Consider the following 20,342-nt stretch of genomic DNA (forward strand, 5'->3'; position numbering starts at 1 on the left):
AGGGGATTACATTTAAGAGGTTGCATGGATTTCAGAAGAGACTTTGAACTTGGGACTTTTAAACAGGGTTGAGACTGTTATAGACTGTAGGGACTCTTGAAGTTGGACTGAATGCATTTTTGAATTATGTTATGAATTATGCATTATGAATGCATTTTGAATTATGTAAGCCTGTGGGGCCAGGGAATAGAATGTGGTGGTTTGAATAGGAATGGCCCACAAAGACTCATGTGTTTGAAAGCTTGGCCCATAGGGAGTGGCAATATTAGGAGGCAATGCCTTGCTGGAGTAGATATGGCCTTCTGGAGGAAGTATGTCACTGTTGAAGTTGCTTTGAGGTAATTATAAGCCCAAATATGACCAATGTGATACAGTTTTTCCTTCTGGTGCCTGTGGATCAAGATTTAGGACTCTCAGCACTATGTGTGCCTGTCTGCCACCATCCCCTGCCATAATGATAATGAACTAAACCTCTGAAATTGTAAGCCACTCCAATTAAACATTTTCTTTTATAAGAGTTGCTGTGGTAATGATGTCTACATGGCAATAGAAACATTAAGTGGGACAACAAAGATAGCTAAAACAATCCTAAACAGAAATAGAACTTCTGAATGTATTACCATCCCTGATTTCAAGCTGTATTACAGAGTAATAAAAACTGCATGGTATTGCATATAAACAGACACAGAGATCAATGGAATAGAATAATACAAGACTCTGACATAAATTCACACATCTATGGACACTTGATTCTTTTTTTTTTTTTTTTTTGCTATAAAACTTTTTATTTTTATTTTTATTTTTATTTTGCAGTACAATTCAGTTCTACATATCAGTCACGGATTCCCTTGTTCTCCCCCCTCCGGCCCCCCTTCACCTTCCCCCCAGCCCACCCCCCATTCCCACCTCCTCCAGGGCAAAGCCTCCCCCAAGGACTGAGATCAACCTGGTAGACTCAGTCCAGGCAGATCCAGTCCCCTCCTCCCAGGCCGAGCCAAGCGACCCTCCATAGGCCCCAGGTTTCAAACAGCCAACTCATGCAATGAGCACAGGACCCAGGCCCACTGCTTGGGTGCCTCCCAAACAGATCAAGCCAATTAATTAACTGTCTCACCCATTCAGAGGGCCTGATCCAGTTGGTTACCCCTCAGCCATTGGTTCATAGTTCATGTGTCTCCATTCGTTTAGCTATTTGTCCCTGTGCTTAATCCAACCTTGGTCTCAACAATTCTTGCTCATATAAACCCTCATCTTTCTCGCTAATTAGACTCCCAGAGCTCCACCCAGGGCCTAGCCATGGATCTCTGCATCCAGATCCCTCAGTCGTTGGATGGGGTTTCTAGCACGACAAATAGGGTATTTGGCCATCCCATCACCAGAGTAGGTCAGTTCAGGCTGTCTCTCGACCATTGCCAGAGGTCTGTTGTGGGGGTATCTTTGTGGATTTCTGTGGGCCTCTCTAGCACTTTGCTTCTTCCTATTCTCATGTGGTCTTCATTTACCATGGTCTCCTATTCCTTGTTCTCCCTCTCTGTTGTTGATCCAGCTGGGATCTCCCGCTCCCCCAAGCTCTCTTTCCCTCGACCCATGCCCTTCATTACCCCCACTCATGTCCAGGCTGTTGATGTAGATCTCTTCCATTTCTCCATCATTGGACGATCCCCGTGTCTTTCATACTACACCTGTCAGAATGGCTTAGATCAATAACACTAGTGACATCTCATGCTGGCTAGGATATGGAGCAAGGGAACACTCCTCCAGTGCTGGTGGGAGTGTAAACTTCTACAGCCACTATGGAAATCAATATGGTTGTTCTTCAGAAAACTGGGAATGGATCAACCTCAAGACCCAGGTATACCACTCTTGGGCATATACCCAAAGGACTCTCCATCCTACCACAAGGACACTTTCTCAACTATGCTCATAGTGTCTTTATTCATAATAGCCAGAAACTGGAAGCAACCTGGGTGTCCCTCCACTGAAGAATGGCTAAAGACAATGTGGTATATTTTCACATTGACATATTACTCAGCTGTTAAAAACAATGACATCGTGAAATTCAAAGGTAGATGGATGAAACCAGGAAAAAACATGCTGAGTGAATTAACCCAGACCCAGAAAGACAAACATGGCATGTACTCACTTATAAGTGGGTATTAGCTGTAAAGTAAAGATAATTATGCTACCATCCATAGACCCAGAGAGACTAAGTAACAAGGAGAGCTCTAGGTAGGATACATGGATCTCTCTGGGAAGGGGGAAAAGGATAGATTTTGACGGTGGAATTGAAATAGGTGGGGATGGTAATTGGAGGGATTGGGTTGGGGGACACTGAGGGAGAGAGTATTTGGAGAGACAACTGTAATTGGAGGGCATTTGTGAGCAATGTGGAAACCTTGGACAATGGAAACTCCCTGAAATCTATAAGGAGACCCTAGTGAGGACTCCTATCAATGAAGGATACATTGAGGAACCGTCCATCTTCTGGAACCAGGCAAGGCTCACAGTGACAAAACTGGAACACCAACCCAGCCACAAAATCTTTGACCTACAATCTTTCCTGCCTGAAACAGGTTCTGGGGCAATGGCGGCACAGAACTTGTTGGAGTAGCCAACCAATGACTTGTCTAATTTGAGGCCCCCACCATGAGAAGGAGCCCATGCCTGACACTGCCTTGATAACCAGGAACTGGAGACTGGGTAGTCCAGAGACCTATGGTAGAACCGAACAGAACTTTTTTTTTTTAAGGAAATGATTCTTATTGATATTTTGCTATCTTCATAGATCACTGCCTAGTCTAGTCATCATCAGAGAGGCCTTATCCAGCAACTGATGGAATCAGATAAAGAGACCCACAGCCAAACATAGGCAGAGCCCAGATTGGAGGTCTCCATCGAGTCCCTTCCCTCAGAGCTTGGAAAACACCAGGGTAGCAGGAGAGGAGGGATTGTGGGAGCCATAGGATTCAAGGACACCAAGAGAGCATGGCAATAGAATCAACTTAGCAGGGCTCATGAGGATTCATGAGCAGTAATCACAGAGCCTACCTGCATCTGAGCTAGGTCCTCTGTGTATATATATGTTAAGGTTGTTGGCTTGGTGCTTTGTGGGACTCCTGATAGTGGGAGTAGGGGTGTCTCTGACTTTCTTGCCTGCTTCTTGGACCTTTTTCCTCCAACTAGGTTATCTTGCCCAGCCTTGATATAAGGTTTTTTGCCTTATCTTGCTGTTCCCAAGCATGGTTAATATCATTAGGTGGCCTTTTCTAAGGGGATACAGGGGTGAATTGATCTGAGGGAGAGGGGAGGTGGGGGGAACTGGGAGGAGTGAGGGAAGGATGTATTCTATGAGAGAATAATAAGTATTTTTTTAATCCAGGCAGTGTTGGTGGAAGAGGAAAAGCAAAACATGATCAATTATTTAGACAAAAAAAAAAGTCCTTGAGTAGTAAACCTTGGACCCATATCACTTCCATCATTTCAAATAATATTACTAGTAATAACAACAACAAAAAAAGAACAAAGAGAGAATCGAAAGCTAAGACAAGTCAACAAGGAAAGGAGAAAAGAAAGGTCCTTGGAGATAGAGTTGAATCTAAAGGTCCCAGAGAGCAAGACTGTGAATCTTCACGGGAAGAAGAGACTTGTCCTGTGGGTAAAAAGATTTACAGAGTCAGTGGGAAAATTCCCTCCACCCTTCTACATATCTGCATGCTCTAACTCACAAGGAAAAGCCCCCTTCACTTATTAAGACTATATTAATAAATGTTTCCCAGAGTTCTTCCCACAGAAAGAAGTTTTATACTGTAAGAATTTATGTCTTGAAGCCTTTGATCTATTTGAGGTTGAATTCTGTGCAGGGTAAGAGGTAAGGATTTAGTTGCATTCTTCTATGTGTTGACACCAGGTTTCCCAGCACATTTATTAAAGGTGTTTCAATATCATGTTTTCCAACACTTTGGACCTCTTTCTCAAAATTAAGGTAGCTGCAGTTATGTGGACTCATCTAGTTCCTCAATTCTATTCCATCGATCAATTTCTATTTGTTCTGTTACTAAGCTGTTTCTACTATCATGATGTTATAGTATATCAGGAAGTCAGGTATGGTGAAATCTATTTCTATTATGGTACTATAACATAGCTTGAAATCAGGTGCAGTGATAGTTCCTGCAGTATTCGTTTTTGTTTAAGGTTGCTTTGAGTATCCTTCATCTTTGGTTCTCCTATAAATTTTAGAATTGATTTTTCTGTCTGAGAAGAATGGTATTGGAATTTTGATTGCTGTTGCATTGAATCTATTGAATGCTTCTTGTAGGTTGATCATTTCCACAAGATTAATTCTTCCAAACCACAAGCCTGGGTAGTTATTACATCTAGTGTGTTGCTCAGTTTTTGCTTTCAGTGTCTTACATATTTCATTGTAAAGGTCGTTCATGACTTGGTTAAGTTTATTCCCAGTATATATTATATATGTGTGTATGTGTGTGTGTGTGTGTGTGTGTGTGTGTGTGTGTGTGTGTGTGTGTATGTATGTTGAATGGGATTGTTTCCTGCCTGAAAAGATGTGCTCATTTTTGCAATAGTGGTACAACTACTGTATTTGACACCCACTCCACAGACGGGAACTTATTATAAACCTGGTCAAAACTTACAACTGGGAAATCCTGGGCTCTAGTGGGGTATTTAACACTTTTGTTTAGCAATTTGACATTAAATTGCCTTCTAAATATCCATGATTATACCCATAGACAAATGTTACTCTCAGTTTATATCAGAGAAGCTTCTCTTTGCAGTGAACAATGGGGAATGCAAAGACTCATGGCTGCTCAAAGTACTGAGAATATGTGACAGATGAGTGTTCAGCCCTAATTAAGACATGACACTACCCCTCTGAGGCTCAAAGAACATCACAAAAAAGGGAAAGAATGTAAGAGTTCATGGGGTCCAACCTCTCCCTCCTGAACTATTGCTACTGAGTGTAGCACGAATACTAAAAGGTCTTATAAATAAAAACAAACCCAGAGACAAGCATTGGGGCAAACGGGAAAGATCAGAGAAACAGAACAAGTCACATCCAACCTCACCTTGCCAACTTCTCAGCTGATCTTGTTTCCTCAAACTGGAAGTCTCTGTGTCCTCATCTGAATGGATCTCAGCTGAACTGCTGCTTGAAAGCCTAAAAGCTTAGAAAGCCTAAAAAGCTTCTAGTTCCTGGTCTTTGTGCCTTATCTACCTTTCTGCTTCCTGCCATCATTTCCTGGGATTAAAGGCATGTGTCACCATGCCTGGCTGTTTCCAGTGTGGCCTTGAACTCACAGAGATCCGGATGATTCTCTGCCTCCTGAATGCTAGGATTGAAGACATGTGCTACCACTGCCTAAAACCATGTTTAATATAGTGACTGTTCTGTTCTCTGACCCCCAGATAAGTTTCTTAGGGTGCACAATATATCAACCACAACTGAGAGATTGTGGGAGAGGGAGAATCACTGCTCTCAGTTGTGTGCTCATTGATGAGCACACCTGGCTCCATTGAAGAGTTACAAACCCATAGTTACGCAGAGAGCCTTGATTCAGTTCAATGGATTTTAAACAATGGAAAGACAAGAATTTGGGAACTCGATTCTTAGGGAAGCAGGGATGATGACAGGAATGGAAGACAACAAGTGGGTGGAGATGAGAGTAATTAGGATGCATTGCATACATGGATGAAATTCTCAAAGACTAAATTTAATGAACAAAAATGTAAAATAAATAAATAACTTGCAAATAAAAATTGTGGGAAGTTGTGACCAGCAATGGCCCCTCTACATTTAACATGAGAATTTAATGAGTGGTCAGCCTAATTGTATTTTCAATAAAGAAGACTGTTTTTCTTAATACCCTGAGGTCCAGACAAGGAGTGGCCAACTTTACACAATCCATTTTCTATTGAGTCTGGATGAAGATTTTGTTCCTAGATAATGGGGTGACATTCCCTTCACTCATACTGATTTTCAACCTTTTCTTTCCCTATTTTCTAGTTGCTCTTTTTTTTTTTCTACTTCCCAGTTTAGGAATTTATTTGGCTCCTTTCTCCATTTAATGACTATATTTAAAAGAAGATTTGGCTATGTGCCTAGAGGCTCTTGGGTGTTGCGTGTCATATAAATGAAATTAATTACTAACTTCAGTGCCAGCATCAGGTCACTGGCATTAAAAGTTCAATTAAAAGAAAAACCAGAATGGTGAAATTTTCAACAAATGATAGTATTATTTTTGCATAAAATAAACCATATATACAAGTTAATAAAATTCCACATTTGTACAGTGTTTTTCTCTAATGGATTCATAAGCATTATTTCACACAGTTCTGATAGGAGCATCATTTATTGGCCATTTTGTATATCACCAACTTTACAAAGGTAGGAAACTATGCTTCAGAGACAATTGATCTACCACATGCTTTTTGTTCACTCAACAAATACTATGACCCTATGAAGTATCACATGTTGTACTTGTGCTGTGGGATGTTTTGTATGCTGTGAATATGTGTTGCTCTTATTGGTTGATAAATAAGGGCTGAGTGAGGAGTCACCAGCCAGACACAGAGGAAGCAAGATGTGAAGGCAGAACTGAGAAAAGGTATCAAGCCACATGGCTAAACATAGATAAGAATTATGGGTTAATTTAAGTGTAAGAGCTAGTCAGTAATAAGCCTGAGCTAATGGGCAAGCAGTTATAAATAATATTAAGTCTCTGAGCATTTACTTGGGTCCAAGCAGCTGTGGGTCCAGCAGGTGAGAGAGATTTGTCCTGACTGCAGGCTGGCCAGGACACAGAAAAACTTCCAACTACACACAATTTTGCCCAGTACTGAAATGCTTCCTATGGTGCAGATGTTCAGTGCCGAGGTGGGACCATCCTAGTCAACAAGGATACTTGGTCTCACCACACAAGTCTCATCATTCTGTCAGCACACTACCATTCAGGTCACAGAGTGGTAATCTCTATCTTTCTCTACTCTTGTCTCATGATGGATACCTCCCTCTGGACTCCACCTCCTGCAGTCCACTCAATATTCTCTGAAAGGCTGCCACCAAAACCAGTTCTCCTCACTCCCTAACTTGTCTTCCATTTCTCCAACTCAAGGTGAGTTGAGAAGCCAGAACCCATGTTTAAATCCATAGCTGCAACATGATGGCTTAGGCATATGGATGTATGGCTGAAATATATCTCCCCTCTTCCTGACTGTTCCATCAAGTATTCAAATAGGCAAAATCTCAAATGCAAAATTTTATTTTTCTTTACAAGCACTTCCACCTTTTAATTTCCCTATATCTGTTGCTAGTCAGTACCATTGTCTGGGTTCCTAAACCCAGGCTCAATCACCCTGAGGCAAGGCTATTCATCACACCTAATGCACTACTAGTTCTGAGCAAGAATCCTTCAGAACATGTCTCATATCCATCCTTCCATTTGTTTGCCCATTGTTAGTGTCTTAACTAAAGTCATCCCTGCCTCTTTTGACTCCCCTTCAAGTATGCTCCATGATCCAACTTCTTCTCCTCCCATTTACTCAATTTAAACTAGGCTACTCTTAGGTTAAAATGCACTTTAATCTTAATTCTTAATGTTGTTTTCTATAAGCAAAACACAATTAACCACTTCTTGTGGAGTCCCTTCCTCTCTTTAGTTGTGTTTTTCCTCAGAAGTACGTTTTTCCCCTTCAAACTTTCATTTATCTTTCAATCCAATCATTAATTTCAAAGTATTGCAGATATTTTTTTCTAGTTTCAAAAGCATGTAAGTAGTCTCCTTTGAACTCATTGACTTTGTTCCTCTGTGTGACTCACCTCACCTGCTTCCTGGTATAATTATTTTTATCTTCTTCTGTCTTCTGAGTAGATTATCTACTGTAGACCCAACATGGATGGCTCTGATTCATTCCACTCTCCCTATTCAACCCAGCAAGGTGCTCATTAAGTTATCATTCAAGTTTAAATTGCTCAGCTCCTCCTAGTTTTAAAACTTTTCAATACATTTTGCTAGATATATATATATATATATATATATATATATATATATATATATATATATATATATATATACACACACACAAATGCATTTTCAAATTATGTATACATGCATATGTATGTATGTAATTTAAAAATACATTCCCTGATCATTATTGTATCAATATACATACCAATCCACCAATCTTTTTATTACTTTCCTTGCAAAAGAGGCTTTATGTCAAAGAAACTATTCCTGACAAGACAATCATTTATATTCAGAAAATATACTTTAATTGAGGAATTTTTCAGGTGGTTGATACTGAATTGGCATTAAAATATATAAAGGAATCCTCTTTGGAGACTAAATTGTTTCTCCCCATTTGGAGAGGCCACAATGCAAGCATGACATCATGAAGCTGAAGAGTTACTCATTTTAGATTATATTTGTGTGGTAGAACATCTTTTTTAAAGCACCTCTACTTTGGGCCCTGAAATATTTTACCAAATTGAGGTAGAAATTGTTGACACTTTATAACTAAAAATTTTATCACAGTGTTTGTTTAGCCTTTATACGGAAACTTTGAAAAATAGCAAGGTTGAAAAGAAATAGACATTTTTCACGATGTTCTCAAATTGTTCTCTCAAAGGCTTTAGTCTGCACTTGAACCTGAAAGCAAGATTAATGAGAAAAACACAGCCGTATCATATCATGCTTTCCCCACTCCTCCCCTTCCAATCTCTCTCTTCACGGTGAAGTTTCTTCCTTTATGCCCCAACACTTTGGGGACTCCTACCTCAGACACCTCTGTCAATGCTGAGAACGAAAACTCTACCTTTGCATCTTCATTGCCCTTTTCCCTTGATCTGAGCTGAATTACATGAGGAAAGGGAGATGAATTAGTGACCCAGGCATGTGACATCTAATATCTGCTGCTTTCAGATTTGGGGTTTGATTTAGTGCCTATTGGAGAGTTTGAAGAAACTGTCTTCTATCTTCTTTAAATAACATCACCACTGTATCATTTACCTTCCTTGGCAATTTCATGATTGAGGACAATGGGTTTCTTTCAGTTGTGATATTTTGACTTTCCCTTCCCTCTAGCATTCATAAGCAAAAACATTTAGTTTGGTCATTTAAGCAAGACAAAAGTGATGACTGATAACAAGATGTGTGTTCCTTGTCATTATTCTATTTATAGACACAAAATGAAAAACAAGGTAGTTTTCCATTTTATATTTAAATAATGACCTGCTCCATCTCTTTTTCAACACAAATGTACTATCTGCTCTTAGAGACATGTCTTGATAATGCATTGATTGATGGGAGACATTTTTCATTACAGAAAAAATGGAATAAAGAGACATAGTGGACAACTTCTGTTTGGCAACATGGCACTGATATGGCTATCTGCCATGCTCAAGAGAACCCATGTTGGACAACCAGGGACCTAGGAGTCATTCTAAACTTGCTGACCACAAATATCCAAGAATCCCAAAAAGGTAAAATGTGATATAATCTGTTATGTAACCATTTGTGTGATTCTGTTTAAACACAGCCTGGAGGTCAGAGACCTGAGCTTTTACCTTTTATCTAATTCCTGGCCAGCCTACCAGTCTGTGTCTGCCTATAAACCTGTATGTTTACCTCTAAGTGGCGTTTGTGCGTATGTATTCCCACCTTCAGCTGACTTACATGTGCTGGCATGCCTGGGAGCCTACCAGCACCAATCTGCCAGCAGTCTGTGTGGTAGCTATCATCCAGAGTGAATAAAATATGTCTTATCTCCCTACAGCTCCTTACATTCTCTTCTACCCCTGGGGACTCTCCTTCTTTCCTGGCTTTGAATTTGGACATCATTATTGGTTGAAGGGCATTTTTTCCTAATTGGTGCAGAAGCACCATGTAGGCAAACTGTAGCTTGGCCCCGAGGAGCTGATGAAGGTTTCTGAGCACATGGTAGAAACAGAATGAAAGTAGGATTAGAGATGCATGAATAGAAGACCCCTGCTAATCCAACATTTACATGCATTTACAGTCAATGGATGATGAGAAGGGAGGTTGAAAACATGCTTGGGCTGGGCAGTGGTGGGGTACACCTTTAATCCCAGTACTCAGGAGGGAGAGCTAGGTGGATCTCTGTGAGTTCGAGGCCAGCCTGGTCTATAGAGTGAGATCCAGGATCGGCACCAAAACTACACAGAGAAACCCTGTCTCAAAAAAAAAAAAAATGGTTGTAGGAAAAGATGCTTGGGTATCTGGTAGAAAAGACTCAGAAGCAAATGCCTTACTGGGACAGTTATTGTGTAGTGAATGAGTCCTGATGGATACCAGAACTAGGACTGCGTTATCTTATGTAGAGGCAATGCTGGGCGACAGGTGGCATACGATGCTTGTGAAGCAGAACATAAGCTAGTGGATGGGATGGGTGTAGCTAGAGTTTTCCTGCCTGGTCCACAGTCAGGGCAAATCTCTCTCACCCGCCAGTCCCAAGCCCGCCGCCATGTTGGGAAGCTGAGGTGGGCGGAGTCAGCAGCCACAGCTGCTGCAGCTTAAAGCAACAGATTCACAATAAGACAGATTCAGATGTAATAGTTTAAAATGTGTGTAAAATATACGTAGGCTTAAAAGAGACAAAAAAAGGTGATATATACAGTATAGAAACAAATACATAGTTTTAAAAAATAAAGTCTTTAAAGAGACAGTAAAATTAATATAAAAAATAAGCCACGTAAAGATGAATATTACACAGAGAAGGCGGGACTAACAGAGAGGAGAATTGAGAGAACAGGAAGCTGGGTGAGGGAGACACTGCCAGCCGCCATCAGGATAAGGAAGATGTAAGGTACCGGTAAGCCACAAGCCACGTGGCAAGGTATAGATTAATAGAAATGGATTAATTTAAGCTGTAAGAACAGTTAACAAGAAGCCTGCCACGGCCATACAGTTTGTAACCAATATGAGTCTCTGTGTTTACTTGATCGGGTTTGAGCGGTTTGGGACTGGCGGGTGAGAGAGATTTGCCCTGACTGTGGGCCAGGCAGGAAAACTCAAGCTACAGATGGGTAAGTTCCAGACAATTCTGCAGAAGAGGGCATACTCTCAGTTTAATGAAAGACCCACAATGCAATGAAAGATGGCAAAGACATGCCACAGCTGCCAACTGTGTCCTTGGAAAGAACGGTCCTTCCTGTTGCTGACTTCTTCACTCTATGGATGCTGATAGGAAGAGGGGTCTCTGTCAAAATGATGCTATTGTGATCCTGGAAACCTTTGAGCTACTCTCCTCTATGTCTCATGGGGATGGCCCCTTGCTTCTCCACTCACTTGACCCTTCTCTCCACTGACGTGCCTGCTCCTTTATTGTAGGTATTAACTATTTTACAGAAATATTAAAAGTGAACTTCTTTCACCTTCTTCTACAACAATCATTCATTCGTCTAATTAGTATTGATTAAAGGTTTGATTTGCATCAGGAACAGTACCAAGTATTGCTTCTAAACAGATGAACAAAGACATGGTTGTTTTCACTTATCAAGTGACCTATAAACTCAACTACATGCATTCCTCATTTCTTTCTGTTTCAATAATTCTTCTTAAGTCGTGTTATATCCTAGATTAAGTGTTCTGTCTAACAAAGTTCCCTGAACAATTGTGTGTTTGTGTGTGTGTGTGTGTGTGTGTGTGTGTGTGTGTGTGTGTGTGTGTATGCACACATGCATCTGGAGGTATGGATGTGTTGGGAGGTATGTTTGCCCATGTAGGCACATATGAAGGCCAGAAGTTGACATCAAGATTTTGTTCTCAGAAAGCTCTATATTGATTTCCAAAGTGGTTGGACAAGCTTGCATTTCCACCAGCAGTGGAGGAGCGTTCCCCTAACTCCACATTCTCTCCAGCATAAGGTGTCTTCAGTGTTTTTGATCTTAGCTATTCTGACAGGCGTAAGGTGGTATCTCAGAGTTGTTTTGATTTGCATTTCCCTGATGATTAGGAATGTTGAGCAATTCCTTAAATGTCTTCCAGCCATTTGAGTTTCCTCTGTTGAGAATTCTCTGTTTAGTTCTATAGCCCATTTCTTAATTGGACTGTTGGGCATTTTGATATCTAATTTCTTGAGTTCCTTATATATTCTGGATATCAGTCCTCTGTCAGATGTGGGGTTGGTGAAGACCTTTTCCCATTCTGTAGGCTGTCGCATTGCCTTGTTGACTGTATCCTTTGCTCTACAAAAGCTTCTCAGTTTCAAGAGGTCCCATTGATTGATTTTTTTTCTCAGTGTCTGTACTATTGGTGTTATATTTAGGAAGTGATCTCCTATGCCAATGTGTTCAAGACTACTTCCTACTTTCTCTTCTAGCAGATTCAGAGCAGCTGGATTTATGTTGAGGTCCTTGATCCACTTGGACTTAAGTTTTGTGCACGGTGGTAGATATGGATCTATTTGCAGCCTTCTACATGTTGATATCCAGTTATGCCAGCACCATTTGTTGAAGATGCTTTCTTTTTTCCATTGTACACTTTTGGCTTCTTTGTCAAAAATTATATGTTCATAGGTGTGCAGACTAATGTCAGGGTCTTCAATTCGATTCCATTGGTCCACATGTCAGTTTTCATGCCGGTACCAAGCTGTTTTTATTACTGTAGCTCTATAGTAGAGCTTTAAGTCAGAGATCATGATGCCTCCAGAGGTTGTGTTATTGTACAGGATTCTTATGGCTATCCTGCATTTTTTGTTTTTCCATATGAAGTTGAGTATTATTCTTTCCAGGTCTGTGAAGAATTGTGTTGGTATTTTGATGGGGATTTCATTGAATCTGTAGATTGCTTTTGGTAAGATTGCCATTTTTACTATGTTAGTCCTGCCTATCCATGAGCATGGGAGATCTTTCCATTTCCTGACATCTTCTTCAATTTCTTTTTTCAGGGACTTAAAGTTCTTGTCATATAGGTCCTTCACTTACTTGGTTAGTGTTACCCCAAGGTATTTTATGTCATTTTTGGCTATTGTAAAGGGTGATGTATCTCTGATTTCCTTCTCAGCTTCTTTGTGCATTGTATATAAGAGGGCTACTGATTTTTTTGAGTTGATCTTGGGCATATACCCAAGGAATGCTCAATCATACCACAAGAGCACTTGTTCAGCTATGTTCATATCAGCATTGTTTGTAATAGCCAGAACATGGAAACAACCTAGATGCCCTTCAACTGAAGAATGGATAAACAAAATGTGGTACATATACACAATGGAATACTACTCAGCAGAGAAAAAAAATGACATCATGAGGTTTGCAAGCAAATGGATGGATCTAGAAAAAAATCATCATGAGTGAGGTAACCCAGACTCAGAAAGACAAACATGGTATGCACTCACTCATAGGAGGATACTAGATGTGGAACAAGGATGACTGGACTGCTACTCACATCATCAGGGAGGCTACCTGGAAAACAGGACCCCAAGAAAGACATGGGGATCGCCCAATGACAGAAAAATGGAATGAGATCTACATGAACAGCCTGGACATGAGTGGGGGTAGTGAAGGGCCTGGGTGGAGGAAAAGAGAGCTTGGGGGAGCGGGAGATCCCAGCTGAATCAACAACAGAGAGGGAGAACAAGGAATAGGAGACCATGGTAAATGAAAACCACATGAGAATAGGAAGAAGCAAAGTGCTAGAGAGGCCCACAGAAATCCACAAAGGTACCCCCCACAACAGACTGCTGGAAATGGTCGAGAGACAGCCCAAACTGACCTACTCTGGTGATGGGATGGCCAAACACCCTAATTGTCATGCTGGAAACCCCATCCAATGACTGAGGGATCTGGATGCAGAGATCCATGGCTAGGCCCTGGGTGGAGCTCTGGGAGTCCAATTAGCGAGAAAGAGGAGGGTTTATATGAGCGAGAATTGTTGAGACCAAAGTTGGATAAAGCACAGGGACAAATAGCCAAACGAATGGAAACACATGAACTATGAACCAATAGCTGAGGGGTCACCAACTGGATCAGGCCCTCTGAATGGGTGAGACAGTTGATCGGCTTGATCTGTTTGGGAGGCATCCAGACAGTGGGACCAGGTCCTGTGCTCATTGCATGAGTTGGCTGTTTGAAACCTGGGGTCTATGCAGGGTCCCTTGGCTCGACCTGGGAGGAAGGGACTGGACCTGCCTGGACTGAGTCTACCAGGTTGATCTCAGTCCTTGGGGGAGGCTTTGCCCTGGAGGAGGTGGGAATGGGGGGCGGACTGTGGGGAAGATGAGGGGGGCGGGAGGGGGGAGAAGAAGGGAATCCGTGACTGATATGTAGAACTGAATTGTATTGCAAAATAAAAAAAAAAAGAATAAAAAAAATTAAAAAATAAAATAAAATAAGCATGGTGAAAAAAAAAAGATGTTGTTCTCAATCACTTTTCCACATCATTATTTGTTTGTTTGTGTATGAGAGATTCTCTCCTCCTAAACTTTGAGGTTCCTTCCTTTTTCTGAGAACCTATTGTCACCAGTTTCCCCTTGCTCACCTTTAAGAACGAGTCAGTGAATTCTGCAAAACAAAATGAGTTCCTGCTTTTCATTCTAGGAGTCTTTTCTTTCTAAAACATTATGTTTAGTACCAGCGAGATGTAGGGGTATGTGTGTTCATTCACACGTCTGCGCATGCCCAGGTCAGAGGTCAACTTGAAGGGGTCAGCTGTTTTCTTCCACCACGTGGAAGTCTTGGGAATTAAACCCAGGCGTCAGGCTTAGTAAAAATCACACTTACCTTCTGAGCTATCTCCCTGATTTGTGTAAAACCTTTTAAGCACACAGGAACTTAAATGTCAATTCCAAGTAGGAAATTTTGTTTATTGTCTCATGTACACAGGCTATTTAATTGGTCACATTTTTATTCCTTTACTTCAGTTTCTGACTCCATTTTTTCAGCCAGTGTTACCTTAATAAATGTCTCTGATAAAATTATTAGTTATTATAATAAGATACTATTGCATTATTAATTTTAATGACATAATTTTCTTTAAAGAACAGTTGTCCAAATTTGTAACCACTTCATAACAATAAAAATTATTGAGTTTTTCCTTAATTGGTGTCTGTAAAAACTATATTTTAGCATATTTATGCTTTCTAGCTACTTCTATTAACATGTATCAGTAAGTTTTTCTATAACTTATTGTTATAACTTATGTTGTTCTTTTCTTTTTTAAAGGTTATTCATTTTTATTTATGTGTATTTGTGTGAACCACAACTAGCATATATGCAGGAGCGTGAGGACAGAAAGGGTGTCAGGTGTTCTGGAATTGGAGTTACTGGCTATTGTGAGCTTCCATGCCATGCTGGCAAGCATATGGGGTCCTCTGTAAAAGTAGTAAGTACTCTTAACCACTGAGCCATCTCTCCAGCCCCTGTATTTTCTTAATAAAAGCTGAAATTGTATTTGTTACCTAATGACAATTTGCTTAGATAAAATATTTCTAGGTTACATCATGCTTTTATATCTTCAATTTTTTTTTGTTTTCACTCTCGTTTTGCAGCTGACAGTATGACACCAAGCTAATTATTTTCATCAATCACTTGTATCTGCTAAGGTTCTAAGGTAGCAGTTCTCAACCTGTAGGTCACAACCCCTCTGGGGAACAAATGACCCTTTCACAGGGGTCACCTAAAACCATCAGAAAACACAGATATTTGCATTGTGATTCACAACAGTAGCAAAATTCTAGTTATGAAGTAGTGATGAAAATTATTTTATAGGTGGGGGTCACCACAACATGAGGAGCTGTGCTAGAGAATTAAAGTAGTAGGAAGGTTGAGAGACACTAGCCTAAGGCATTCTACTGTGTGCAGAGAAGTAGCTTTTATTCTGTGGACAGTTGCAAACAGATTTTTCAGCTCGTTGGTCCTGGAACAGAGTGATATTTTCCAATCTAACACTGAATGCTGAGTCCCCTAAGTGTCACCAACCTAACCTGCCATATGAGGAAGCTGAGTGACAGAGAGCACCGCCTCCACAGTGCTTCTTACGTCCCTCAGTGTATGTCTACCTCATCAAAGTTAGGGTGTCTGTGCCCTTCTGAAGTCTGGTTTAACGCAAGCCTTTTGGTGGGGATGGGGAAGAAGAGGTTGAAAAACGGTGAGATTATAATAGAGGGTGGGCAAAGAGATACAGCTTGGGAGAAGTTGTTCAGGAGAGAGGTTTAAAGCATCTAGAAGTACTAAAAATAAAGGGCATAATGATAAAACCATTCTTCCTCCTAAAAATTAATAGCATTTCTTAGTATTAAATATGAGGGATTAAATTCCTCCAAACTAATGGAGAAATTTGGGGTCTGGGGAAATTATTTTGAAATGCGGTTCTTCGGTATTTCCTGTGCTCCTCCTAAAGAGGAGGTGATGCCTTGTAGAAGTTCCTGGAATAATCAGGAAATTTATTTGCAACTTTCACTTTCCACAAGCGTTTCTGGCCCAATTCTGCTGTGCTGAGGTGAGCATAGCCCTGGGTGCAGGGGGGTTCTGTTTAGAGTGTACACATGACCTTCCTCAGCTCAGAAAATAATGCTGATTCAGGAGTTCTGCTCTGTGTTGCCACTTGTTCCAGGTGGTTCTTCAGTATTAATAATTACCCAAAAGTTGGCTTTTGGTTGCTCTTCATTATCTACTTTCTTATTCCTTTAGTGTTTTGACCATTCTGACTCATTATCATTTTCTTACTTTCTGAAAAATTTTGATTTTTTATTCCATATCAACATCACTTTTGCCCTGCATAAGCTCTGCTTATGCAGACATTTTCAGTCTAACATAAACATACTTTACTTCTTTTCAGATTGAAAACATCCTGGCTTATCATATAATTACCTCCGTTCCCATCTTAGTCATCTTCGAGTGTGATCTGCCTGTGTAGTATTATGGTATCATAACAGCAGACCCAGTTACAGGGGTATGTACATGTAGTGTTTTTTTGAGGGTTCTAAATGGTTTTCTGAAGTATAATTTGCTGAGGTCTGTTGAGGTGTGCTGTTATCTTGGGATTCTTAGTCTTTCCTTTTTCCTATTAAACTTGTCACAGATTTCACATTCCTGTGTCTAGTTCTTTCTCTCCCTTCATGATCCCCCACCCACAATCACCCCACCCCACTCCTGGGTTACCCCTGTTTGGGTTCTCCTTTGATGGCATCTTTCTTTTCCTTGAGCAAGTCAAGTGTGTTCCTTTCAGTATTTAATCAAGAAAATGATTTAAATGAGAGAAGTTTCTAATGTCCTCTCCAGACCCTGGCACAGTGAACAGTCCAAATCCTTCTTCCAGATGTCAGCCCCTCAGTTTTACATTGACTGCTTCCTGCTTTGGCCCGCTATTTTTGGACACCTCACTAGCTGCCCTTTCATAGGCTGCTCTATTGCTGTGTCATGTCTTTCAAGTTCCTGCTGTTGGCATTGTTCCAAGGCCTGTATTTGCCTTTTGAAAATTGTATACCCTTAATTATTCCCATCCTTGTAGCCACCAGATTTACATATGTTCCTGTTCCTTAGGATTAGAGACACATTGATATAACTGTGTGCCCAACGCCTCCCTTCAGTAATAAAGGAAATCGAATGTGACCTAGAAAAGCTATTGTTATTCATCCTCCCACCCTGGTGCTTCCTGGGGCTTTCCCGTCTAGTGATGACTGACACTCCACAACTCTCACAAAGGCTTCAGATTCGGAGTCCTTCTTGGCTCTCTTTTATTCAGCTTCACTTACTATAGCACCATTTACATTGATCTTACTGCCAAACTATATCCCAGAGTCTATACTATCTTTAATGTCATTCTATTTTGAGACTTCCTTATTAATAAAGTTCTGGCACACACCAGGATGACTTTTGTGTATGAATACGCCAATTCTTTCTTTTCTATTCTTCTCTGTCTACCCAGCATTATATGGTAGGGTTTTGTTCTGTATTTTTATTTCTTATTTGACCTTAAATACTGTCTCGGTCAGTAGGGCCTTCCTAAAATAGCTTTCTCAAGGGCAGAGTCTATATGACTCTCCCTTTTCTTGCTGTTTGCATAATCTTATCAATCTCAATTTTTAATTTTTCTTTACTTATTTTTTCCCTAACTAGAATACAACTTCTGTTTGAGATAGAGACCCTTCCATTCTTTTTACTTTTGTATTCCTGAACACTGTCTCGCACACACAGAAAATGCTTCACAAATGTTCAGCTGCCTGGCCAAGCGTTGGAGTTGCTCAGATTGGCCAAAGAGGCAGATCCTCAAAAGCAATATAGAAAATACGCACTTGGTTGCATTCCTGTCAGGAAAAAAATCCTGTACCACTCCCCCACATGGCTTTTATTAACGGATGTTAGACACCACACCTTCTAGAAAGCTCTGTCACTCCAATCCTCCATTCCATTTTCTGCACACTTGTTCACTGAGACTGTCTTTAAATATCTGCCCAGACCAAGTACACTGACTCACAGTGTACCACGTGAGAGGGGTTCCAGGTCAATGCTTGCTTCACGCTTTGGATTAGAAGCTGATATGTGAGAGGGAGAATGGAGAGCATGGCTCACTTTTTAAAGATAATCTTTTTTTTTTTTTTTTTGGCTATGGAACCAAGACTTGAAATAAACTGAAGCTCGTGGAGATTTTACTTTAATCCATTGCATTTGTCTAATAATTATTGTCATCTCTTGTAACTAGTAGGCATTTGCCTGTGTATGTATGTGTGTGCTTTCAACATAAAAGGAAACCATTGCTTCTGAATTAGTAACAAAATATCAGAAGTCGTCCCAAAAGTTCTTTTATATAGACCAAACTTCCTCCATCTCTCCTGTCTTGTCATAGTACAAAATAAACATTGGTACAGTATTTATATCTAAACTGTTGTTTGGATTGTACTAGTCTTTATGATCAAGTTTTACGCCAGGAACTGACCCAAGATACTACATTGTGTTTGAAAGTTACATTGTTTCAATCTTTTCTGGGACTTGGCAACTCCTGTCTTCCCTAGTTTTTGGTATCTCTGAAACCATTGAAGTGGTATGGCCAGGTAAGAGGTATCCCTGTCTCAGTGAGTAGACACTCAACAAATATTTCCCAGTTGAACAAATATGTGGCTTGAGAATGTAAACATGTTCTCCAATACTTGTTTCTATCTACCGGAGGAAAGTACTGGATAGATAGCAAAGAATTGACTTAGGTACCATGGACTAGCTAGGCAAGACTGAATTTGTTTGCCAGGGAATATTGGGAGGAGTTGAAGACACATTCCAGAATAACCTCTTTCACTAAGAAATGGCATTTCTTTCTTCACAAGCTACAAGTATAATCTTCTTTGTTTAACATAAACGGATTACAGAATCTAATTACATCCATACAATATCAAGACAAAAACACCCAGACTAGTTATATCACTTTCCTATTTATCAAGACAAAAACACCCAGACTAGTTATATCACTTTCCTATTACTGTGATTTAAAAAAAAATAACACACACAAATTATAGAAAGACAGCTTTACTTTGGACTTACACTTTCAGTGACTTACAGTCCATCGATGGTAAAGTGGAGAAGCATGGCATCAGGTAGGTAATGGCAGCTGGAACAGTTAAAAAAAAACCATACAGAAAAGTAAAAATGGCACATGGCTTTTGAAACATCAAAGCCACCCTTAGTGATGTACTTCCTCCAACAAGGCCACACTTCCTAAATCTCCCAAATAGCACACCAACTGGGGACCAAGTATCCACATGCCTGAGACCATGGGGACTTCTCATGCAAACAAAGCACCATGCCACTATTTGATTGAACAATTAAACACTGTACTTCAGACAAATGGACACTTCCAGCTGTCACTTTGGAACATTTGGTGTTTGATCATTTGCATCAGAGGTGCACCACGTGATGTTAGGAGATGCCTGATGCCAACATGACACCACAAGGACATTGCTATATTTCACTCCAGTAAATCTAGCACTTTTACCTCTTGCTACACCATCCTCCCTAATGAGTCACAACGCCTAGAATATACTGAAGAGGGACTAAGCTCCATATCTTGTAGTGAGTAGTATCTATACATATTGTTTGGGCCTCCTGTACAGAGGCATCTGCCACTTCCTCCATTCACTTCTTGATCCCATCATTTTTTTTGTGCCACTATGACTCATATATGTTTTTTGATGTCACAAACTAGTATGACAACTTTTGTGGTTCCAGTCATTGAGAGCTCTCATAACCTCACTCCATGTCCCTCAACAGCCTGTATTTGTGTCTTTGAACTGCTTTCCAGTTCTTTCTGGTCCTACAAGGTGCTCAGGTTTTTTTCTTGTGTTTTCACTGCTGTTATCTGACCGTCAACAACTGGGACGTTCCA

The 20,342-nt window shown here is 40.4% G+C and overlaps 1 long non-coding RNA gene across 1 annotated transcript in view; it reads left to right on the forward strand.

Moving 5' to 3' along the window:
• LOC128118621 (uncharacterized) overlaps positions 1 to 20,342 on the forward strand; it is a 131,032-nt gene that overhangs the window by 82,664 nt on the left and 28,026 nt on the right. The window contains exon 3 of the long non-coding RNA XR_008221275.1: positions 9,340 to 9,496. This is a non-coding gene — a long non-coding RNA (uncharacterized LOC128118621). The remainder of the gene's footprint in view (positions 1 to 9,339; positions 9,497 to 20,342) is intronic.

The sequence above is a fragment of the Peromyscus californicus genome, unplaced genomic scaffold, assembly GCF_007827085.1.
Source record: "Peromyscus californicus insignis strain IS unplaced genomic scaffold, ASM782708v3 Scaffold_22__1_contigs__length_63687245, whole genome shotgun sequence".
Lineage (NCBI taxonomy): Eukaryota > Metazoa > Chordata > Mammalia > Rodentia > Cricetidae > Peromyscus > Peromyscus californicus.